General features: G+C 37.3%; 1 long non-coding RNA gene across 1 annotated transcript; it reads right to left on the reverse strand.

The window, feature by feature from the left end:
- Positions 1–2,304: 2,304 nt before the first annotated feature.
- LOC140636716 (uncharacterized) lies at positions 2,305–24,836 on the reverse strand. The gene is made up of 3 exons (XR_012033923.1): positions 24,639–24,836; positions 19,008–19,160; positions 2,305–2,880 (listed from the first exon to the last, which is right to left on the reverse strand). It is a non-coding gene; the product is annotated as an uncharacterized lncRNA (long non-coding RNA).
- Between the last annotated feature and the right edge of the window lie 1,403 nt (positions 24,837–26,239).

Here is a 26,239-nt window from a genome sequence, read left to right on the forward strand (position 1 = left end):
CATTGGGCTCCAGCAGGGAGCCTGCTTCTCCCTCTATGTCTCTGCCTCTCTCTCTCCCTCTGTGTCTCTCAAGAATAAATAAATCTTTAAAAAAATTAACTATTCTTAAAAAAGAATTTTGACTTCCATAAATTCCTAAAGCAATATCTCCATTCATACATAATTAGTACTATACTTCACATATGTTGTCAAGATTATATATATGCATAAATATACATAGACATGTACAAATACATACATAAAATTTTAGAGTAATATGAATTTTTTAATATTGCAAACTGTCAACTGCCGTTTGTAAAATTATATCAATCTGTGAGTATCTCTGGAACAACAAATTAGAAAACAAAGTAAGAAAATGGATGCTTCTGTACTGCTTGTTATATTCCACAGGGGAAGGGAGGGAAAACTGAATGGGGAGTAATCAGAGAGGGAGACAAACCGTGAAAGACTCTTTAACTAAAGGAAACAAACTTGAGGGTTGCTGGAGGGGAGTTGAATGGGAGGATAGAGTAACTGGGTGATGGACATTAAGAAGGGCATGTGATGTAATGAATACTGGATGTTATACGCAACCAATGAATAACCGATGAACCCTACATCCGAAACTAATGATGTACTATATGTTGGCTAATTGAATTTAAATTTTAAAAAAGGAAATAGATGCTTCCTATCACTAGAAAGATATATTTCTTTATGCAAGAAACAGTATTCATGGTATTTAAAAAAAAAAGATTTGACCAGTTAATGAATTTGTCTTTTCTCTTATTTGAGTGCTTTGCTCATCTGCTCTGAAGCAACATCAGTATCTGATGGTTTCAGTGACTCAACACACAAACTTTCAGCTAATTCAGACACAGCTACAGAAGCTACAATGGCGCTTGTCAGAAGCCTAGAAGTTTAGGTTATCGGTCTTAGTGTATGAGCACTAATGCTGGATTCTGAGTGACAAAGAACTCATGGGCATCTCAACAAATTTATTTTGTGTGTATTTATGATATGTGGGGCCTTCTACAGTAATGATTCCAAGATAGGGATCACTGGGAGGAAGAGTGTTATAATGTTAAAAAATGGTCAAATTAGCTCATTGGGAAAGTATTGGGGCAAGAAAGTTATAAATAGATGGAGTGAAACATGTGGCTATATGAGGGAAGACATCTGAGGCTGTGGGAATGACCAGAGATAAAGCTGTGAAGCTGGAAGTATGACAGCTGTGTTGATGGATTGGTTTGAATTCCAGTATGGCTTAAGTTTATGAGTGAAGAGAGTGGTAAGAGAAGGGAGGCCACCAGAGGGTTCAAAGCAGAGGATTGTTCAGATTATATTAATGTGTGACATCAGTAACCAGAGTCATCTTAAAACACAGTTCTGATCATCCCACCTCTTCTCCAATCTTTAGAAATTCCCTACTACTTAAAAAAAAAATGAATAAATAAATGTTCGTTCTTTCTAGGCTACCTCTCAGGGACTTCCACAATCTAGCTCTAATCTATCGCCTGCTATTAACAGTCTCAGAGAACTATTTAAATTCAAATATTTGTTTTTTCCTAAACACTTGCAGATCTTTTGCCTGTGTGACTCCTCTCAAGGCATTTCATCCACTTAAGAATGTCCCATGTCTATCTCCATTCATGTCCTCCTCAAACTTGCCTCCTCTACTGCAATCTTTTCTGAAACTCTCAGTCAGAAGCAACCTCCACCACTCAGAAAGCTCTGCCTTTGCATCTGTCCTATAGTAATAATCACCTTCTAACTTTATGAGAATCATTATATTCATGACTCAGCTCTTGTACTATTGAGCCAAGAATGCTACTTTATTTACCTTTGGATTTCCTTCAATATGCTGCACCTAATATATACTCAATGAATGTTTCTGAGTAAGTGAATGAATGAAAAATCTTTTCAGTTTAGCTCAAAATGAAGACAAGATAATAGCTAATGCCTTTGAATGCAGGAAAATGTATGTGAAGAGTCTAGGTCTAGAGTCCTGATTCTAGAGTAAGGATTCAAATATAAAATCTCTTTTGCATTTCTAAGAATGTGTCTCAATATGTGGAAGAAAATCTGTTATAGAATTGAGAAGGCTATGTGTAGGAATCCCTTTTCTTTTCTCAAGTAACCTAAACTTCAGGATTTGGTGTGCAGTAATAAATGATAACACCACATTTCATCCAATCATGTTTTAATGCTATAAAAATATCTTAATGCAAAGTAAACTATAGGTATCTTTCATGAAACACTATCTTGCATTAGTAAATTCTAAAATACATTAATGATCCATTTATTAATGGAATTCAGTCTCTGGAAGAGCTTTTTGCCTATGGCCTTTTAATGGATCTTATTTTATGAATTGTTTTTCTATACAACTAAAGAAAAATAATTCAATTAATCATTTTGTATGTTCAGAACAGTGTTAGGTTAATAACTGCTATTTTATTATACTGAGACATTTAATAGGACACAAAATTAAATCAGCCATCCAAATTTGATAATTTATTACAGTTATGGATTTAAATTGAAGCATTACATTTTAACTTGCAAAATTTTATCTCTCCAATTCCAGACTTTATATTTATTTCTTTAGAATATTGACTATTTTTTTCTACACTTGAACTGAAAGTCACTTATGTTACCCACACAGATTTTAATTCCCTCACATCCTTTTTTTAGAAAAACAAATTAGTCCAGTCCATATGCATTGAGATTTTGTTAATGAAGTGGAAATGTGTTTCATTGTTCCAAATAGTATATAAATTGTATCATTGTGTTTATTCCTCTACAGATAATTTGCCTTAGACACCATAAACTTGTATAACACTATTGGTGAGAAACCAGTATTATGCAGTTATTTCAATGAAGTTGAATGCTTGGAAAACACAAGACCTAAAAAAAAAGAAAAAAAACAAGACCATTAGTTATTTAAATACTGACAGATGGTAGCAAAATGACATCCAAAGTGATGGTTTGTTTCTGGTGAGGAATAAAGTGCACAATTCAACTAACAAGAGAAATGCCACAAAAGAAGAAGGTTATAAAAAGTCAAATCGTCAGAGGGAAAGAGCAAATGTAGTATCAAAATAATGAGATAGTTCTTAGAGACAGCAATATCCACTTCTGCCAAGCTGAAAATTTTCAGCTATATACAGCAAGATACAGTAAGAATTTTAGCATATTTATGAAGAGTTTATTATTATTATTATTATTATTATTATTTATAGTCTATTAGCTGCCTACTATTTCAGTCGAGAGACCTTTGTTCCTGCACCCCGATGTTTATAGCAGCAATGTCCACAATAACTAAACTGTGGAAGGAGCCTCGGTGTCCATCGAAAGATGAATGGATAAAGAAGATGTGGTTTATGTATACAATGGAATATTACTCAGCCATTAGAAATGACAAATACACACCATTTGCTTCGACGTGGATGGAACTGGAGGGTATTATGCTGAGTGAAGTAAGTCAATCGGAGAAGGATAAATATTGTATGTTCTCATTCATTTGGAGAATATAAATAATATAATATATATATAATATATATATAATAATATATATAATATATAATTTTAACATAATGACATGTTAAAATTCACATATATATATAATATATATAATAATATAAATAATAGTGAAAGGGAATGTAAGGGAAGGGAGAAGAAGTGTGTGGGAAATATCAGAAAGGGAGACAGAACATAAAGACTCCTAGCTCTGGGAAACGAACTAGGGGTGGTGGAAGGGGAGGGGGGCAAGGGGTGGAGGTGAATGGGTGACGGGCACTGAGGGGGGCACTTGGCGGGATGAGCACTGGGTGTTATTCTGTATGTTGGTAAATTGAACACCAATAAAAATAAATTTATTATAAAAAAAGAAACTAAGCAGTTTAATAACTTTAATTTTTACATTGAATAATCTTTAATTTATTTTTTAGTATATTTGGTGTAGCATATTTATCATGATCTTTTTTTGAGATGAATATATGCATTATTTGTGTTAGCTTACCTTACCAGTTTTATTGAGCTGTAAATAACAAAAAATAAACTTTACATATTTAAAGTGTAAAAAAAAAAAAAGAAAAGAAAAGAAAAGAAAGAAATAAAAATGCCACTTTCACTTGGGTGTGGTTATGGTGAAGGCTGAGAGAAAGGAGCATAAGTGAATCTGATAGTGTAGAACAGGTAATTGACCATTGTTCAATCTATTACTACCGTATTAAAACAGTTCTGAATAATGGTATAGAGCGATGATTTATTTTCCCTGTGTAGTTTCCAATGATCCATACATTCTCTGTTGTGTCTTTCCCTTGTCCTCATCCCACACTGGCTTCAAGCTTTTTAAACCTTTTGCTTTCCTTGGGGTCTTGATTCTTAGAGTCCATTATTTCCATTTGGGACTGGAGGCCCCTGAAAAGAATGTGGAGCAGATGGAATTGGTGATATTTCAGATCCTCCTGCATCAGAGTGAAATATTTACAAAGTTAAGTACATGTCTTCTGTGCTAATACTCTCATGGCATATTTGCAATGTATAATTATGCTAAGTGAATCTTCTTTGCTTTTCTCCATTGGAGTACAGATTCAGTTCTATTATTTTAGCATTGCACAGGCCAGGACTTCAGAAGGAATATAGAAAGGGACTTCACTCCAAGATGGTGAGAAAAAATTATCCTACCATATGTCTTATTAAATCCATAGTGATTAAACAAAAATTATTTGCAGTCCCTTTAGGGTAGAGAAAATAGCTATGAAAACTTTCAGCCACTATTTAAGTCATTTTAATACGGTTATAGAATATTCTAATTTTTAATAATGAAGCCATCGAATTGACTAGCAAACTATCTTCACTTTGTGTTTAAATGTAGCCCCTGCCTGAAATACATAGACTTTAAGAAATAGAAAATAACTTCTAGCAATCACAAAGATTGAAGCAGTTGTAAACTGCTTACCACCAAGTCGTTTTAAGAAAACCGGCTTCTACTGAAATGCTTTACGAATGTAAAATTACATATTGAAATAAATAATACACTGTTTTCCAAAGAAGAATATGCTTTTCATTTTGTTTTATGTAACATGGTGTTTTATATAAAGTGATGTACCAGGAAGATATGATGAAACATGCAGTGAAGTTAAACGTAGGGCTCTCAGACTCTCCTCCCTATCACTGTCCTCCCCACCCTTCAGGTTGTTGGTCACTCTCAACACATCAGTCCCTTACACTGAAATGAAACAGTTATTGCTTTCTTGGCTTTGTTTTGGAAATTTAGTTTTCCATTTAAGAATCTCAGAATGCGGGATCCCTGGGTGGTGCAGCGGTTTATCGCCTGCCTTTGGCCCAGGGCGCGATCCTGGAGACCCGGGATCGAGTCCCACGTCGGGCTCCCGGTGCATGGAGCCTGCTTCTCCCTCTGCCTGTGTCTCTGCCTCTCTCTCTCTCTCTCTCTGTGTGTGACTATCATAAATAAATAAAAATTAAAAAAAAAATTTGAAAAGCACAGCTTTAGAGCAATTTAGTTTAAAAAAAAAAAAAGAATCTCAGAATGCTGAATGGTGGGGTACGGGAAGAGTAACAGGTTGAATAGACGGTTCAATCCTACCATCAAAAAAAGCAGCCCCACTTTACCCTTGTATTTTGGGACTTCACTTATGATTTTGGGGGGAAAAAATTCCCCTACTAAAAACTGCTTACACACCACAATTCTCTTTATACTTTAAATTTAGTTTACATCTATCTTTATTAGTTAGCATATAACATTGATGTGTGATAGACACAAACTGTGAAGGTAAAACAACCGAAGGCAGATAGTAAAAAACCATTTCAATATAAATGAAGAATGAGACTTTTAAATATTTTTTCTGACAATTTTATTCCATAAAATGTTTTCATGGTCAAACAAACTTAGAAAATTTCTCAAAGAGATTTACCATGTACATTAACTTATTAAAGACCCTGGTATGTCTTTTATGCTTTGTTCAACACAGTTACCAGTCTTATTAGATGACAGAACTTCATTTTATCTTTTTTTATTTATTTTTTTTAGAACTTCATTTTAAAATGCATATCTGTTACTCATTTGTGGAAACATGCTGCCATAGGGAAATAGAAGTGAGGCAGAAAGAAGATACTTTATTTTCCACTGTCTCTATAGCCAATACTTGGTGAAATCATCCAGAACATTAGTGAGCTTTACATTCTCTTATTTTCTGACATGGATATCTTGGGTTCTTGCTACAGCATCCAAGCCAAATACTGCCTGACATACTGACACAGAAGCTTCCAATATTGGTTAAAGATGACTTAATGCAGAATACATTACACAGGACTATAGACTGAACAAATAATTGTGAGTTTCTTTTCATGTCATGTCTTTTTAATAATAGGAATGGAATCCATTTACAGACAGGAAAAATATTTAGTTGCCATAGAAATGATATGTGTTTCTTAATACAGGAAAATCAACTAAAAGCTTCAGATAAGAAAACTCCATTAATTAGTGGTTTCTACAAAGTATTGATTGGTTATCTCAACTTGAAAATATTAACAGCATTTAGCTATTAGTCTAACTGCATGTTATTTTAATCAAGGTTGCTTCTTGTGTATATGGTATGCAACAGCATTATTTTATGTAAACTAGCATAAATTATTTTGGTAGTGAATTAAATTATCCTATTGTAGCAGAAGAAGCAGAAGGGAAAGGAATCAATTGCCAGTTCAAGAAGTCACAAATGTGATTCTTTTGGCAGTCCACTATTTTATACATTAGTAATAAATATCCAAATAAGAAAAATATTTGAAAATACTTTATTTTAGATATACTATGCAGATTATCAGAAGAGATAGTAAAAGACATTAGATTTTTCCTATCATAATTTAAGGAAGAAATTATTTATTATTTTTCAAAATTGCTTAAATTGAGATATAGCATACATAGAGTATGATGCTCAAAGCTTAAGCATACAGCTTAGTGAGTTTTTAAATATGGATGCACCTGAGAACCACCAATGAGAGGGCTAAATGGAACATTTCCAGCACCATAAAAGCTTCCTTAGGGCCCATTCCTAGTAGATACCCACCTACAACACCAGTAAAATAGAGATAATAATTATTCTGATTTCTGTAATCATGGATTAATTTTGCCTGTTCTTGAACTTCATATTAATGAAACCATGCAGTATCCCATATAGACCTATATTTATTTCTGTCTGACTCTGTCACTATGTTTGTGATATTCATTCATACAAATATTATGAAAATTTTTTAAAAACCTGCTATATACATTCCTAGACATGTCTTTTGTAGAACACCACTTACATCTCTTGAAGTGGAATTTCTTAGTCATGGGTAGACATAAGTGTAGTCTTAGTAAATAATGGCAAATACTAGTTTTAGTGGATGCTGCAGTTTTGTTAGGAAAAAGACCATGTGAATCAATGTTAGCCCATTTAAAGGTTCTTACAAGCTCATATAGATTGAACCCTTATATTAATTAATTGGAGATGACCCAGGGACAAAGTGACATGTTAAAATTCACATAGCTCACAAATGCCATATCTTGGTCTGAAACTCCCACATCTTGTTCACCACCCCTTCATTTCTACACTTCTCCCTTTGAGCAACAGCCTACACGTAGATAGAACTTGAAATTCAGTCAGGCAAGGCTGGATTCAAATCCCTTTTCTGCAACCCTACATCCCCACTCTTGATCACCACCCAGTACTTGATACAACTTAACTTTGAAGTTGCTTTTAGAATTAAGTGAGTTAGGGGTCCCTGGGTGGTGCAGCGGTTTAGCGCCTGCCTTTGGCCCAGGGTGTGATCCTGGGGACCTGGGATCGAATCCCACGTCAGGCTCCTGGTGCATGGAGCCTGTTTCTCCCTCTGCCTGTGTCTCTGCCTCTCTCTCTCTGTGACTATCAAAAAAAAAAAAAAAAAAAATTAAGTGAGCCTGAGGTATAATAGGGTCTCAGAATTATTTGTTCTTACTGTTTCTACATTCTGCTGCTTCCTGAAATATATCCTTAGGCATATTACTTAAGGATTTAGAGCCTGTAATTCTTTATTTTTAAAGTGGCCATAATTCTATCTCCTCTGCCAATTTCATATAACTCTAGTGAGGATTAACTGATAATATAGTAAAAAAAAAAAAAATTCTCTTACCTCATGCAATAAAGACTCACATTTTGGAAATAGAAATTCCAGGGAGGAATTAAAAATTATATATCAACTGTGCATATTTTATTTAATGTAAATTTAAATCTGTATTTATTTTTCAGGCTTTAATTTCAGGTCAGGACTTTTCCTTTGGCTAAGGGTCTACTTTGGCATCCAGACTGTCTTTGTTGTGTAGAAAATACCCACAGAGTGAAGTCAGTGAAAATGCTGCAGTAGGGACATCTGGGGACCATTGCTCCCCAGAAACACCTAAACACTTGTCATAAATTGTCAAAACTAACCTCACTGGAATGCAGTTTGCAGCAAGTGAGGATGCATAACCAGGAGAAATTTCACTGAAACAAGATCAGATATTTTAACTAACTTAGAACCATCCCCTGCTCTGGTGGACCAGTGATCTTGCAGATGACAGGCTGTCTCTACTGTAGGCACCTGGCTCCAGAAACAACAGAGTGGACTTTGTTCTCATTGAATTGTGCTTATCTGGTTTTACCTGACTGGGAGTTTCCCTTTGTTTTGTCTAACTCAGAACTCTACAAGGCTGAACAGTGACATAGCCCTTAAAAACAATAAAAACCAAATGAACAAGCTACTGCTGCCTAGTATGAAAAATAGCAGGAAAGATAAACAATAGGCATGCCAAAAGCCTAGGAGGAAAAACTGAATAGTGAAGTTTTGGGGGAGAATAGGAGATTTGAAAAATTGCCACATATGCAGAGGAAACTACAAAACTACATACATGCGCAGAATAGGACACATACTCAGAAAAGATTTGAGGAAGCTATGAGCTTTCAACTGTAGCTGACCTTTAGGATCAGTGCAAACCAGAAGTCCAGACTAAGAAAAAGCTGAAAATGGCCTGGAGAAGTATTTAAGAAATGTCACAACATAGAGCCAATATGAAAAGACTTGGAAGGTGATTTTTAAATTTCTTTTTTTATTATTTTTTATTTTTTTATAATAAATTTACTTTTTATTGGTGTTAAATTTACCAACATACAGAATAACACCCAGTTCTTATCCCGTCAAGTGCCCCCCTCAGTGCCCATCACCCATTCACCCCCATCCCCCGCCCTCCTCCCCTTCCACCACCTCTACATCATTTCCCAGACTTAGGAGTCTTCATGTTCTGTCTCCCTTTCTGATGTTTCCCACACATTTCTTCTCCCTTCCCTTATATTCCCTTTCACTATTATTTATATTCCCCAAACGAATGAGAACATATAATGTTTGTCCTTCTCCAATTGACTTACTTCACTCAACATAATACCCTCCAGTTCCATCCACGTTAAAGCAAATGGTGGGTATTTGTCATTTCTAATGGCTGAGTAATATTCCATTGTATACATAGACCACATCTTCTTTATCCATTCATCTTTCGATGGACACCGAGACTTCTTCCACAGTTTGGCTATTGTGGACATTGCTGCTATAAACATCGGGGTGCAGGTGTCCCAGCGTTTCATTGCATCTGTATCTTTGGGGTAAATCCCCAGCAGTGCAATTGCTGGGTCATAGGGCAGGTCTATTTTTAACTCTTTGAGGAACCTCCACACAGTTTTCCAGAGTGGCTGCACCAGTTCACATTCCCACCAACAGTGTAAGAGGGTTCCCTTTTCTCCGCATCCTCTCCAACATTTGTTGTTTCCTGCCTTGTTAATTTTCCCCATTCTCACTGGTGTGAGGTGGTATCTCATTGTGGTTTTGATTTGAATTTCCCTGATGGCAAGTGATGCGGAGCATTTTCTCATGTGCATGTTGGCCATGTCTATGTCTTCCTCTGTGAGATTTCTCTTCATGTCTTTTGCCCATTTCATGATTGGATTGTTTGTTTCTTTGGTGTTGAGTTTAAGAAGTTCTTTATAAATTTGGAAACTAGCCCTTTATCTGATGTGTCATTTGCAAATATCTTCTCCCATTCTGTAGGTTGTCTGTTAGTTTTGTTGACTGTACCCTTTGCTGTGCAAAAGCTTCTTATCTTGATGAAGTCCCAATAGTTCATTTTTGCTTTTGTTTCTTTTGCCTTCATGGATGTATCTTGCAAGAAGTTACTGTGGCCAAGTTCAAAAAGGATGTTGCCTGTGTTCTCCTCTAGGATTTTGATGGAATCTTGTCTCACATTTAGATCTTTCATCCATTTTGAGTTTATCTTTGTGTATGGTGTAAGAGAGTGGTCTAGTTTCATTCTTCTGCATGTGGATGTCCAATTTTCCCAGCACCATTTATTGAACAGACTGTCTTTCTTCCAATGGATAGTCTTTCCTCCTTTATCGAATATTAGTTGACCATAAAGCTCAGGGTCCACTTCTGGATTCTCTATTCTGTTCCACTGATCTATGTGTCTGTTTTTGTGCCAGTACCACACTGTCTTGATGACCACAGCTTTGTAGTACAACCTGAAATCTGGCATTGTGATGCCCCCAGATATGGTTTTCTTTTTTAAAATCCCCCTGGCTATTCGGGGTCTTTTCTGATTCCACACAAATCTTAAAATAATTTGTTCTAACTCTCTGAAGAAAGTCCATGGTATTTTGATAGGGACTGCATTAAACGTGTAAATTTCCCTGGGTAACATTGACATTTTCACAATATTAATTCTGCCAATCCATGAGCATGGAATATTTTTCCATCTCTTTGTGTCTTCCTCAATTTCTTTCAGAAGTGTTCTATAGTTTTTAGGGTATAGATCCTTTACCTCTTTGTTAAGGTTTATTCCTAGGTATCTTATGCTTTTGGGTGCAATTGTAAATGGGATAGACTCCTTAATTTCTCTTTCTTCAGTCTCATTGTTAGTGTATAGAAATGCCACTGAATTCTGGGCATTGATTTTGTATCCTGCCATGCTACCAAATTGCTGTATGAGTTCTAGCAATCTTGGGGTGGAGGCTTTTCGTTTTCTATGTAGAGTATCATGTCATCGGCGAAGAGGGAGAGTTTGACTTCTTCTTTGCCAATTCGAATGCCTTTAATGTCTTTTTGTTGTCTGATTGCTGAGGCTAGCCTAGGACTTCCAGTACTATGTTGAACAGCAGTGGTGAGAGTGGACATCCCTGTCCTGTTCCTGATCTTAGGGGAAAGGCTCCCAGTGCTTCCCCATTGAGAATGATATTGCTGTGGGCTTTTCATAGATGGCTTTTAAGATGTCGAGGAATGTTCCCTCTATCCCTACACTCTGAAGAGTTTTGATCAGGAATGGATGCTGTATTTTGTCAAATGCTTTCTCTGCATCTAATGAGAGGATCATATGGGTCTTGGTTTTTCTCTTGCTGATGTGATGAATCACATTGATTGTTTTACGGGTGTTGAACCAGCCTTGTGTCCCGGGGATAAATCCTACTTGGTCATGGTGAATAATTTTCTTAATGTATTGTTGGATCCTATTGGCTAGTATCTTGTTGAGAATTTTTGCATCCATGTTCATCAGGGATATTGGTCTGTAATTCTCCTTTTTGGTGGGGTCTTTGTCTGGTTTTGGAATTAAGGTGATGCTGGCCTCATAGAACGAATTTGGAAGTACTCCATCTCTTTCTATCTTTCCAAACAGCTTTAGTAGAATAGGTATGGTTTCTTCTTTAAATGTTTGATAGAATTCCCCTGGGAAGCCATCTGGCCCTGGACTCTTGTGTCTTGGAGGTTTTTGATGACTGCTTCAATTTCCTCCCTGGTTATTGGACTGTTCAGGTTTTTTATTTCCTCCTGTTCCAGTTTTGGTAGTTTGTGGCTTTCCAGGAATGCGTCCATTTCTTCTAGATTGCCTAATTTATTGGCGTATAGCTGTTTATAATATGTTTTTAAAATCGTTTGTCTTTCCTTGGTGTTGGTAGTGATCTCTCCTTTCTCATTCATGATTTTTTAATTTGAGTCTTATCTCTCTTCTTTTTAATAAGGTTGGCTAATGGTTTATCTATCTTATTAATTCTTTCAAAGAACCAACACCTGGGGGATCCCTGGGTGGCGCAGCGGTTTAGCGCCTGCCTTTGGCCCAGGGCGCGATCCTGGAGACCCAGGATCGAATCCCACGTCGGGCTCCCGGTGCATGGAGCCTGCTTCTCCCTCTGCCTGTGTCTCTGCCTCTCTCTCTCTCTCTGTGACTATCATAAATAAATAAAAAAATAAAAAAAAAAAAAAAAAAAAAAAAAAAAGAACCAACACCTGGTTCTGTTGATCTGTTCCACAGTTCTTCTCGTCTTGATTTCGTTGAGTTCTGCTCGAATCTTTATTAACTCTCTTCTTCTGCTGGGGGTAGGATCTATTTGCTGGATTTTTCTCTAGCTCCTTTATGTGTAAGGTTAGCTTTTGTATTTGAGTTCTTTCCAGTTTTTGAATGGATGCTTGTATTGCTATGTATTTCCCCCTCAGGACTGCTTTTGCTGCATCCCAAAGATTTTGAATGGTTGTATCTTCATTCTCATTAGTTTCCATGAATCTTTTTAATTCTTCCTTAATTTCCTGGTTGACCCTTTCATCTTTTAGCAGGATGGTCCTTAACCTTCACGTGTTTGAGGTCCTTCCAAACTTCTTGTTGTGATTTAGTTCTAATTTCAAGGCATTAGGGTCTGAGAATATGCAGGGGACGATCCCAATCTTTTGGTATCATTTCAGACCGGATTTGTGACCCAGTATGTGGTCTATTCTGGAGAAAGTTCCATGTGCACTTGAGGAGAATGTGTATTCAGTTGAGTTTGGATGTAAAGTTCTGTAGATATCTGTGAAATCCATCTGGTCCAGTGTATCATTTAAAGCTCTCGTTTCTTTGGCGATGTTGTGCTTAGAAGACCTATCGAGTATACAAAGAGCTAGACTGAAGTCACCAAGTATAAGTGTATTATTATCTTAAGTATTTCTTCACTTTGGTTATTAATTGATTGATATATAAGGCAGCTCCCACATTCGGGGCATATATATTGAGGATTGTTAAGTCCTCTTGTTGGATAGATCCTTTAAGTATGATATAGTGTCCCTCTTCATCTCTCACTACAGTCTTCGGGGTAAATTTTAGTTTATCTGATATAAGGATGGCTACCCCTGCTTTCTTTTGAGGACCATTTGAATGGTAAATGGTTCTCCAACCTTTTATTTTCAGGCTGTAGGTGTCCTTCTGTCTAAAATGAGTCTCTTTTAGACAGCAAATAGATGGGTCCTGCTTTTTTATGCAGCCTGAAACCCTGCGCCTTTTGATGGGGTCATTAAGCCCGTTCATGTTCAGAGTTACTATTGACAGATATGAGTTTAGTGTCATCATGATATCTATTCAGTCCTTGTTTTTGTGGATTGTTGCACTGAACTTCTTCTTAAAGGGGAATTTTAAGAGTCCCCCTTAAAATTTCTTGCAGAGCTGGTTTGGAGGTCACATATTCTTTCAGTTGCTGCCTGTCTTGGAAGCTCTTTGTCTCTCCTTCCATTTTGAATGAGAGCCTTGCTGGATAAAGTATTCTTGGTTGCATGTTCTTCTCATTTAGGACCCTGAATATATCCTGCCAGCCCTTTCTGGCCTGCCAGGTCTCTGTGGAGAGGTCTGCTGTTACCCTAATACTCCTCCCCATAAAAGTCAGGAATTTCTTGTCTCTTGCTGCTTTAAGGATCTTCTCTCTATCTTTGGAATTTGCAAACTTAACTATTAAATGTCGAGATGTTGAATGTTTTTTACTGATTTTAGGGGGGGATCTCTCGATTTCCTGGATCTGAATGCCTGTTTCCCTTCCAGATTAGGAAAGTTTTCAGCTATGATTTGTTCAAATACATATTCTGGCCGTCTGTCTCTTTTGTCGCCCTCGGGAACCCCAATTAAATGTAGGTTTTTCTTCCTCAGGCTGTCGTTTATTTCTTCAAACTATCTTCATGGTCTTTTAATTCTTTGTCTCTTTTTTCCTCACTTTCCCTTTTTGCCATCAACTTGTCTTCTATGTCACTCACTCTTTCTTCCACCTCATTAACCCTCGTCGTTAGGACTTCTAGTTTGGATTGCATCTCATTCAATTGATTTTTAATTTCTGCCTGATTAGCTCTAAATTCTGCAGTTGAAGTCTCTTGAGTCCTTTATGCTTTTTTCTAGATCCACCAGTAGCTGTATAATAGTGCTTCTGAATTGGCTTTCTGACATTGAATTGTAATCCAGATTTTGTAACTCTGTGGGAGAGAGGACTGTTTCTGATTCTTTCTTTTGAGGTGAGGTTTTCCTTCTAGTCATTTTGCTCAGTGCAGAGTGGCCAAAAGCAAGTTGTATTGGGAAAAAGAGAAAAAGAGAGGAGAGAAAGAAGGAAAGAAAAGAGAAAGAGAAAAAAAAAGGGAAGAAAAAGAAAAAAAAACGAAAAAAAAAAAAAAGAAGAAAAAGAGAAAGAAAAAGGAGAAAAAAAGGGGGTGGGGGAAGGAAACAAATCAAAAAGCAAAACAAAACAAAAACAAAAACAAACAAACAAAAAAAGAACCACCGGGGAGTATCTTCTGATTCTGTGTTAAGTCCCTTGGCTTCTCCTGGAACTTGTCCATCTAGCTGGTCTTCTGGGGGAGGGGCCTGTTGTGCTGATTTTCAGGTGTTAGCACTTGGGGGAGCTGCTGTGCCCCTGCCTGGTGCAGGGCTTGGTGGGGGTTGTTTACCCCGTGAGGCCCCCGGAGGAACAACCGCAGTGGCGGGGCCAGCTCTGGAGCCCTGGGTTCAGCCCCCGCAGGAACTCCGGAGCTCTCCGTCTGCAGGGCCTGGAGGCTCCGGGCGGGGCCGCTGATCTGCTCAGCTGGGGCAGGAGCGTCCTTGCTGTCCTGGGCCCTCCCGGCCTCTGCCTGTCCCGGGGGAGGCCGGATCCTGGGCTGTGTCCCGGCGCCCTGTGCTCCAGGGCCTGCGATGTTGGATTCGCGCTCCCGCCCCGCAGCCCCCTCCGCGGAGCCGCCCCCGAGCCCTCCGAGCTGCTCCCGCCCCGCAGCCCCCTCCGCGGAGTCTCCGCCCGAGCCCCCCCAGCTGCTCCCGCCCTGCAGCCCCCTCTGCGGAGCCCCCCCGAGCCCCCCGAGCTGCTCCCGCCCCGCAGCCCCCTCCGCGGAGCCGCCCCCGAGCCCCCCCGAGCTGCTCCGGTCCCGCCGTGCGCGCGCTGCAGCCCTTAGGGGGCTCGGCGCACTCTCCCGGGGCGCAGGTGTCTGTTAGTGTCCCAGGGAGCCCGAGGGCATCCCCGCCCTCCTGGGTCCTGCTCCACCTCCCTGCGAGCCCCTTTCCGCCCGGGAAGGTCGGTGCAGCTCCTGCTCCTCCGGGACGGGGCTCTCCTGTCCTGGGGACACTCGCCCCGGCTTCAGCCCGGCTCCTCCCAGGGCCCCTCCCCCTTGGAGGCCTTTTGTGTCTTTATTTCTTTTTCCCCGTCTTCCTACCTTGGTAGAAGCGCGAACTCTTCTCACTGTAGCATTCCAGCTGGTCTCTCTTTATATCTCAGGCCGAATTCGTAGATTTTCAGGATGATTTGAAGGTTATGTAGGTAATTTGGTGGGGACCGGTGATTTGGGGACCCTACTCTTCCGCCATCTTGCCCCTCCTCCTTTTTTTTTTAATTTTTTGTTTGCACATCATAAATGTCCACTCTTCAACAAAAAATTATGAAGTATGCAAAGAAGCAAATATGGACCGTACACAAGAATAAAAGAATTGAACAAAAACTGTCTTGACTAAGCACAGATAATGGGTGGAGTAAACAAAGACTTTACATCAACTCTTTTAAGTAAGCTCAAGTATTTAAAAGAAATAATGCACATGTAACTAAAGGGTTGGGAGAACAATGGTTCATCAAACAAAGATTAATCAATAAAGAGAAATTATGAAAAGGAATGCAGTAGAAATTATGGAGCAGAAAACTATAATAGCTGAAATGAAAATTTCACTAAAGGGATTCAACAACATAATTGAGCGAAGAGATGAAAGATTTAGGAAAGATGATGGTAGGTCAAATGATATTATCCAGCTTGAGGAGCAGAAAGTAAATATGATAAAAAGTGAACAGGGGCATCTGGGTGGCTAAGTTGGTTAAGCATCTGCCTTCAGCTCAGATCATGATCCTGGGGTCCTGTGATTGAGTCCAACACCTCATGTCTAACTCCCTGCTCATTGAAGAGTCTTATTTTTTTCCCCTCTCCTTCTGCTCCTCCTCCCAGTCCCCCACTCCCAAGTCATGCTCTCTCTCTCAAGTAAATAGATAAAATCTTTTTTAAAAAGTGAATAGACTCTATGACACCATCAAGCATATGGGCATATACATGAGAGTCCCAGAAAGAGAAGTGAAAGAGAAGGGATTATACTACTTAGAGAAATGATTGTCAAAAACTTTCCACATTTGCTGAAAAAGACATCCATGTATCTCCAGAAACTCGGGATAAAAGGTAGGATAAAAAGAAATCTGCACAGAGACACATTATAATCAAACAGTTGAAAATAAGAAAGAAAGAAAAAATATTCAAAGCAACAAATGAGAAACAACTTGTAATGTACAAGATATTTTCAATAAGATTAACAGATTCTTGGAAGAAACCATGGAGAACAGGAAATAATGGGATGACTTAGTTGAAGTCCTAAAGTGGCAAGGGAACTGTCAATGAAGAATTCTAAATGCAGCAGAGGTATGCCTCAAGAATGAAGGAGAAATTAAAATATACAAATGAACACTGAGAAAGTTAATTACTAATAGATTGACCTTAATAGAAATGTAGGGAGTCCTTTGGGCTGAAGTGGAAGGACACTAGGCAGTAACTCAGAGCCATGCAAAAAAATAAAGAACACTTCTAATGGTAAATACATAGATAAATATGAAAATAGTAAAAAAAAAAGAAAAGAAAATAGTATTATGAGAGTTTGATTTATAGCTTTTTTCCCTGTATTATTTAAAAGGCATATGCATAAAATAATAATTATAAATCTTTATTAGTGGATACACAACATCTAAAGATATAATCTGTGGCAATAATAATACAAGTGGGAAGGATGTGGACATGTAGCAATGAGTTTTTGTGTACTGTTAAAACCAAATTAGTTTCAAACTGGGTTGTTACAAATTTAAAATGTTAATTGTAATTCCCCAAGTAATTACTAAGAAAATAAGTAATATACAAAAAAGGAAATAAGGAAGTCAAAATGGCACACTACAAAAATAAAAATCAGTTAAACACAGAAGAAGGCAGTATGGAGATATTGAGAAACAACAACAACAAAAAGATATGACATATAGAAAACAAATAACAGTGACAAGTGCTTCCCTGTTAGTAATTACTCTAAATGTGTATGCATTAAAATGTCCAATGAAAAGAAATAAAATATGATCCATCTATATGCTGTCTGCATGTGACTGACTTTAGATCCAAAGACATAGAGATTGAAGTTAAAAGGATCACAAAATAAATTCCATGCACATAGTAACCAAAAAAGAGCCAACTGAGTTTCAGACAAAATAGACTTTAAGAGAAAATTGTTGCAATAGATGAAGAGGGACATTACGTTTGATTAAAAAGGTAACTCTGATAAGAAAACATAAATATAGATACACTAAAAAAAGTCCCAAAATATATGAAGCAAAAATGGACAAAAATGAAAGGATAAACACAGTTCTATAATAATAGTTGGGCACCTCAATACCCCAATCTAAATGATGGACAAAAAAACTAGACAGAAGACAAATGAAGAAATAAGAGGATTTGGGGCACCTGGGTGGCTCAATCAGTTAAGCATCCATCTTCTCCTCAGGTTGTGATCTTGCGGTTCTGGGGTCAAGCCCCACATCAGGTTCCCTGCTCAATGGGAAGTCTGCTTCTTTCTCTACCTTTCCCCCTCCCCCTGGTTGTGTTCTCTTTATCTCAAATAGATAAATAAAATCTTAAAAAAAAAAAGAGGATTTGAACAATGCATATTCCACCCAACAACAGCAGTATTCCCTCATGTAAACATAGAATATTCTCAAGGATAGTCAATAATGTTAGGCCAAGAAAAAATTTCAATACATTTTAAAAGATTAAGTTATACAGGGATCCCTGGGTGGTGCAGTGGTTTAGCGCCTGCCTTTGGCCCAGGGCGCGATCCTGGAAACCCGGGATCGAATCCCATATCGGGCTCCTGGTGCATGGAGCCTGCTTCTCCCTCTGTCTATGTCTCTGCGCCTCTCTCTCTCTCTCTCTCTCTCTCTCTCTCTGTGACTATCATAAATAAATAAAAATTAAAAAAAAAGATTAAATTATACAAAGCATCTTATCTTACTACATAGACAAATTAGGAATCAATAACAGAAGGAAAACTGGAAAATTCACAAATATGTGGAAACAAAATACACTCTTGCACAACCAATGAGTCAAAGATGAAATCACAAAGAAGATAAAAAATATCTTGAGAGGAATGAAAGCACAATACAACATATAAAAATTTAATGAGATGTAGGGAAAGCACTGCTCAGAAGGAAATTTATAGTTGTAAATGCCTATAGAAAAAAGAATGAGAGGTCTCAAATTAATAATTTTATTTGCACTTTAAAGAATTAGAAAAAGAGGGGCAAATTAAACTCAAAGCTAGTAGCAAGAAGGAAATAAGAAACATTAGTGGGGAGATATATATAAATAGAGAATAGGTAAATGATAGAACATGAAGGAAACCAAAATTTGATTCTCTAAAAGATCAACGAAATTGACAAATCTTTAGCTAAACCAACTAAGAGAGAAAGAATGAAGGAAGGCACTGATAACTAATCAAAAATAAATGTAGGAACATTACTACAGACCTTACGGAAATAAAAAGAATTATAACACCATCAACAATTTGTCACCGAGATTAAATGGACAAATTCCTAAAACCGCATAAACTACCATAACTGACGCAAGAAGAATTTTTTTAAATATGAAAATACCTGGGATCCCTGGGTGGCGCAGCGGTTTGGCGCCTGCCTTTGGCCCGGGGCACGATCCTGGAGACCCGGGATCGAATCCCACGTCGGGCTCCCGGTGCATGGAGCCTGCTTCTCCCTCTGCCTGTGTCTCTGCCTCTCTCTCTCTCTCTGTGACTATCATAAATAAATAAAAGTTAAAAAAAATTAAAAAAAAATATGAAAATACCTAGCAAGTAAAAAGATTGAAGCCATAAAAAAACAAACAACCAAAACAACAACAACAACAAACCCATGAAAAACTGCCCCAAAAAGAAAACTCCAGAACCAGAGAGCTTCACTGGTGAATTCTACCAGATATTTAGGGAATAATTAACACAAATCATTCTGAAACTTTTCCAAAAAAATAGAGGAGAAAGGAATATTTCTTAACATATTTCATATGTTCAGTATCATTCTGATCCCAAGGAGCAAATGTTTATGATGTTGGATTGACTATTGTTCCTTAGATGTGACACCAACACATAAGCAGTGGTTTCTCAGTTATGTTAAACATACAATTACTATATGACCCAGTAATTCCTCTCCTAGAAATACACTCAAAAGGATTGGAAACAGGTACTCAAACAAATAATTTATACACAAATGTTCATAGCAGCACTAATCATAAAAGCCAAAAGGTGGAAATAACCCAAATGTCCATCAACAAATGAATGCATAAACACATATGATATATCCATACTGTAAAATATTATTCAGCTCTAAAAAAAGAATGAAGCACTGATATATGCTATACATGAAAGAGCCTTGAAAACGTTATGCAAAGTGAAGGAAGCCAACACATAATAGACCACATATTGTATGATTCCATCTGCATGAAATTTCCAGAATAAGCAAATCCACAGTGACAAAAAAAAAAAAAATGGATTAGTGGTTACTAGGTTCCAAGATGAGAAGATAATGGGGAGTGACTGCTTCATGGTATGAAACATCCATTGAGGGGTGATGAAAAACGTGTGAAACTAGATATTACTGAAGATTGCACACATTGTGAATACACTTAATGCCACTGAGTTGTACATTTTAGACTGGTTAAAGGGTCAATTTTATGTGATGTGTACTCTACCACAATAAAAAGAAATAAAGAAAAAAAACATAATGCATCACTTTCAACTGGTAGCTTTGTGTTTTGTAAAATAATGGGGAAAAAAATAGAGAAACTTGGTAGGCAATTTGACAAATCATTCTAAATATTTTCTTTCCGCCAACCTTTTACAGTTGTTTTGCTCACACATAGTTTGACTACAAAGTTGGAAGCAATCATTCCAAAGCATTCCAGTTAGTTTTTAATATGAACAACAGTCTCTTTCTGTATTTTTATTTTATTCATTTTCATAGAATTTAATTAGAATATTTACTATGGTGTTAACAAACATATTTATAGAGATGTGTGACTACAATACGTAGCTTGGCAAAGAAACAAAACTGATTCTCGGTAAGCAGCCCAGCTCTTGGAAGCAGAAGTGAGTAAGTATGTTGAGGAGCATGCTACTACCACGTTCTGGGCACCACAGGCAGCTTTCACTACATTTTTACAGAGAGGATCAGGAGTGCAGATAACTCATGAAGTTGGCCAAAGGAGCTTCAATTATGCTTAATATGTGCATAGTGAACTTTGGTTCACAAAACCTTTTTCTCCTCTGCTATGTGAACTTTAAGAATGCAGAGACCTTACCTACATCATTCATAACTGGGCCTTTGGTGCCTATAAATAGTGCCTGGCACATAATCAGTTTCAGCAAATATCTATGACCAAGAAATTACTCAACAAAAGTGTTTTACTCATTTAACAAGAGAGGATAAAAAGTATGTTAAAGTGTTTGAAAATTTGTACACTCCATATAATATGCTTTATATTTCTTTGCACTTTGCAGCCCATATCTTCCTGTAGTGTATACTTGTTTAGAACATGCACTCTCAATCAACAGTGATTTATAAAGAACTGCACAGTTCTCTAAGAAAACCACAAGACAAAATGAATGGCACTTTTCATTATTTTATAAGCTGGATTATAGGGCCAACATTTTACAGGGCAATAATAAAATGAAAAAACTAAAATAGAACTTACACACATTATCATATACTTATGTGTGCCAACTTGCTTTTGGATCTCAACGTTGCTTTACAATCTCAGCTTTGCCTAATGATTCTGTTAAGCCTGAAAGCAGTAAAAGGGGGTTGATATGGGTATCTACAGTCTAGCTTACGGAAGGGTAAGTGATATACTTATTTTTAAAAAGTTTCTATCTTATCCTTGCTTTCAGTTACTTTGACTTCTTTAAAAATGCTTGTTTTTCTTGAAATGTTGCTTGGGTGGTTCAGACCAAGTGTAAACTGTCTTCAGGGCAAGTAGGGAGGAAAAACAAAATTACTTCAGCTATTTCCAAGTAAGGAAAACATATACTATGTTTATTATCTTTTATTATAATTAAATTAAGGAGAGACATTTGAGGTACCCTCGGCAATTTGAAAGTCATCCAGTGTGCCTATCCTGGAGGCAGTGTGGATGGTGGAAAAAAACAGGAGCCTGAAACCAAAAAATCTTGATTTCAGTAAAAATGTTGCCACTTTGTGGCTATAAGAACTTGGACAAGTCTTTTTACCATGCTTGGCCTTGCTTTCCATATTAGTAAACATGGAAAATAATAATACCCTTGTGAAAGTGGTTAAAATAGTCATCTGATAGCTTTACAAGGTAACAGTGATATTAGTTACTATTTTGTAAAGTTCTCATATATGAACATTAGTAACATGCCGACTTCATACAGACATAGAATACTAATTTTTTTTTTAATTTTTATTTATTTACTTATGATAGTCACAGAGAGAGAGAGAGGCAGAGACACAGGCAGAGGGAGAAGCAGGCTCCATGCACCGGGAGCCTGATATGGGATTCGATCCCGGGTCTCCCGGATCGCGCCCTGGGCCAAAGGCAGGCGCCAAACCGCTGCGCCACCCAGGGATCCCTAGAATACTAATCTGAATCTCACTCTTCACCTCCACAAAGTTTAACAGCTTTTAGTATGGTGAGATAGCCATTATTTTCCAAGTGTGGTAAGTTCCGAGCATTTTATGCTACAAATGATACAGAACTATTAACTCTTTATATTCAGAATCTACCCGTATTTCAAATCATACTGTTTAATCTACTCATCAATATCCCAGAGGTGGGGCTGTATTGCCTCATGTTTAGGTCTGCTGATCTCTTTATAGATCATTTACCTTTCCTTCTGGTTGTGTTTTGTTGTTGTTGTTGTTGTTGTTGTTGTTTACAAAAGCTTCAGCCTACATTTAGGTCCTGGACTCACTGACATGTCTGGAAACTCCAACTTGTCCAAGCTCTGAGCTGTAAAACCTTCCATAGATTGATGCTTGTTATTCATTTTCAGTCTTGCTTTGCCTACTAGTTTTGCCACCATCATCCACCATTTAGCTATGGCTGCAGCCTTTCCCACATACACAAATATAAAAATGTGGTGGGTTAACCAAACCTCTATGTAAAAATTTTGCATATAGATGGTCCCTGGCTTATGATGGGTCAATTTATGATTTTTCAATATTATGATGATGCAAAAATGATTTGCATTCGGTAGAAACTGTACTATTCCAGAATTTTGAATTTTCATCTTTGCCCAATACTCTCTTGTGAAACTGGGCAGCAGTGGCTTCGAGTCAGTCCCTTGATCACAAAGGTAAACAAATGACTAATGCCAAACATTAGTTGGCATTGTGTCTCTATTTTTCACTTTCAGTGCGATATCCTATCAATTATATGAGCATTCCACCAATTCATTTATTATAAAATAAATTTTGTGTTAAATTATTTTGCCCATAGGCTGATGTAAGTGCTCTGAGCACATTTAGAGAAGTATATTAGATGCATTTTCAACTTAGAATATTTTCAACTTGCCATGGGTTTACCAGGAGCGAACCCCATCACAAGTCAAGGAAGATCTATATAAAGATGTTTCTTCTCACAGAAAGACCACAAATATAGCCAAGTTTTACATAGAATTGGCTCTTAAAAAGTATACGAGCTTTATTTTACTTTCTCCACAAGAGGACAGCTCCCTTTCTTTCCGTCTAGCTACTTTGACAGAGCATGACCTCTTCACATCCTTATGACACACAGACATCGACTCATTATGAGTCACGGTCTTCTATGGATGCCAAGAAAGAACTCCATAAAATAACACCTTTTTAGAAAAAAAAAAAAAAAAAATCCAGCACAGTGGAATTTTCAGCAAATTATTTGACCTCATTTTCAAAGGACTATTTAAATTCTTCATAGAAGTTGTTTGAGACATTACCGTTTTGAAGAAAGACATACCAAAACAACTACATTATTGAAATGGACTGAGTTTTAAGGTTGAAATTTACTTTACTAGGGCAGAGTAAATGAAAGGAACAGACTTTAGTCAGAACATAATCCAATATCCATAAATAAAGCACTACTCCAACCAACATTATGGAAACAGAACGAGAAGGAATTTTTACATTCAGAAAATACTCAGACTTTCTGCAGCAGTATTCTTCTTGGAATAGATGACAGTGAAAATCAAAAGTGTGTTTCTACAATGCTCTGATTTGAACATGCAATTGTTTTGCTCTGTGAAGATTAAAATATGTTACATCCTTACAACTGAGCATTCGTTTTTATATACCTAAAATGGCTGACTTTAAAATATCATGTTATTGAAACTTCTTTCAGAATATCACCAGGGAAATTAAATATTTAACAGAAACCCTATGTTCCTATGAATACCTTATGAGAGAGCCTCAAGCTCTTTCCTGTTTCTTGCAGGAGAAATAGCAAGAGAAAAAGTCAGCTGGAACCAGTTCACTGCATCAAGAACACTAGACACCCAGATCAAAGAATATCTTACTATCTTCTAATCCTTTCTACAATTCTCTTTGGTTTATGAGAGTTAACTCCTTTGGTTTACTGAACACTTCTTCAGCAGACAATTTATTCAGAGAAATGCAGGTTTGCTTACAAATCAGAGATAGGAAATTACAGACACTTCAAATGTGATGGGGCCAAGGGGTGACTCCAACTTTATTCCCCATCTAGTTTTATTCTGGGTGGGAGTAAAAATGTGGGAAAAGGCAAGAAATTTATCAAAGGACAACACCAGCTCATATTTCTATAAAAGAAGATAATCAGCCTTTTGCAGTGAAGAAATTTTGCAACAATCTTAGAGCTAAACTTTTTAAAATTAAAGATCTCAGTTGGAAAAGAGAGAAGATTCTATCATTGTGGTGGCAAACTAAATAAATTTATTTTTTATATTTAAAGTCCATGACTACAACTTTGTCAGATCAAGACATGTCTCTATGAAGAATCACAAGGAGGAGGAATATAAAGAGAAGGAAAGTAGGTGAAGGAGGAGGTAATTGAGAAAAATGTGCTTGTTTTCTTACTTAAAAGTAAATAAAATACAAAGGATTGCTTCACATGAGGAGAAAAACAAAGCAATGAAAATGAAACCACTTTTACTGTGATTGTGAAGCTGAAAAAGACAAATTTGAGGATAGTGAAGTACAAAAAAATAATGACGGAATCCAGTGGCCAGTTATGGAAATGGCACTTACCCTGAAGGAATGTCTGGAAAAGTGTTTCCAGTAGAAGCTGGTGAATGGCTGTGCCCCTAGTGAAAATGAAAGTAGGGAGCTATAGCCAGCCAAGGGAGGAGCATCAGAGGGAACATTCCGCTGGCCAGGACAGATGATGAAAGCTGAGCAGCCACACTCAATGCCAGGTCTGGGACAGTCTGGAAAGAGAGGAAGCCAAGGTGGAGTCCAAGCTGGTAGGAAAAAAATATCCAAATCCTGAGTTATAAAAAGCAAAACCAGAAAGGTCACTTAGGTACCTCTTACTCTTTAGCTTATGGGTATAACTGTGGAATACTAAAGTAATGCATAGGGAAAGCATATCTTTGGTGATGTGACCAAAACTATATTGAAGGGAAGGAAAGTTACTCCGAGCACTGCATTTATTCAAAGAGCAGTCACATGGAGCCCATCTCGGCTAGTATAGGGTGGGTTTCAGGAACACAAAAATGAAAAGGGAGTCAGGGCAAGAATGGGTTTCAATAAGGAGAGACAGGACCACCATTATTAAATCCCATAAAGAAATAAAAAATGTCCACTAGATTTGGGAATTAGAAAGTGATGGATGGTGTCAGCAGAAGCAGTTTTAGTGGATGGCAGAGACAGAAAGATTGTAATAAATTGAAAAATAATTTAGTTGTAGGTTTATTAAAAAGAAGAAGAATAAGTATATGTAACTTTCATAACTTTCCCATGTTCCTAGTAGAAAGAGAGAAAAACCCCTAGCAGAGATAGAGGGGCTTGGGGCTCATGTAGTTTTGGTGTTACTAGTATCGTATTGGTGTTTCAAAGGCAAATAGTAATTCAATTGATTGTGGGTTTTTTTGTTTGTTTGTTTCTTTGTTTTAAGATTTAGTTTATTTATTCGTGAGAGACACACACACATACACAGAGAGAGAGAGAGAGAGAGAGGCAGGGACACAGGCAGAGGGAGAAGCAGGCTCCATGCAGGGAGCCAGAGGTGGGACTTGATCCAGAACTCCAGGATCACGCCCTGGGCCAAAGGCAGGCGCTAAACTGCTGAGCCACCCAGGGATCCTGATTGTGGTTTTTGATATGATATTCGGTGTATTCATATTAGGAATGATAATTTCGATCTGGAAAAAAAAACCCTAGAGATCACTCAAACCATTTTTTAAATTTATTTTTCACATTCCATAGATGAAGAAACTTAAGGACCTGAAAGTTGTGATATTCTAGTCATTCATTTTAAAACTTTTTCCAGTAGACATCATCCGTGCGATGACTCACTCCTTCCTTCCTTCCTTCCTTCCTGCCTTCCTTCCTTCCTTCCTTCTTCCTTTCCCCCTCCCAAGATTTAGAAATTCCTTCTCATGGTATCCATTCTAAATAAAGAATATGATTGAAATTATTATCCAGATAAATTAAGGTGGAAATATAAAAGTATACATTTTATATAGCCATATGTTTAAGCCATATAATTATAAGAAAAGCACATTTTGGTATGATCTTATTATAGCCCACTTCTACATTTTACTTTGCTTCTGTGGACGTGATGTTTGTATAAACCATTCTTATAAAAAGCAACTTGTTTTAAAAATAAAACAATTGAATAAAAACTG

This window comes from Canis lupus, chromosome 7 (genome assembly GCF_048164855.1).
Source record: "Canis lupus baileyi chromosome 7, mCanLup2.hap1, whole genome shotgun sequence".
Taxonomy (NCBI): Eukaryota; Metazoa; Chordata; class Mammalia; order Carnivora; family Canidae; genus Canis; species Canis lupus.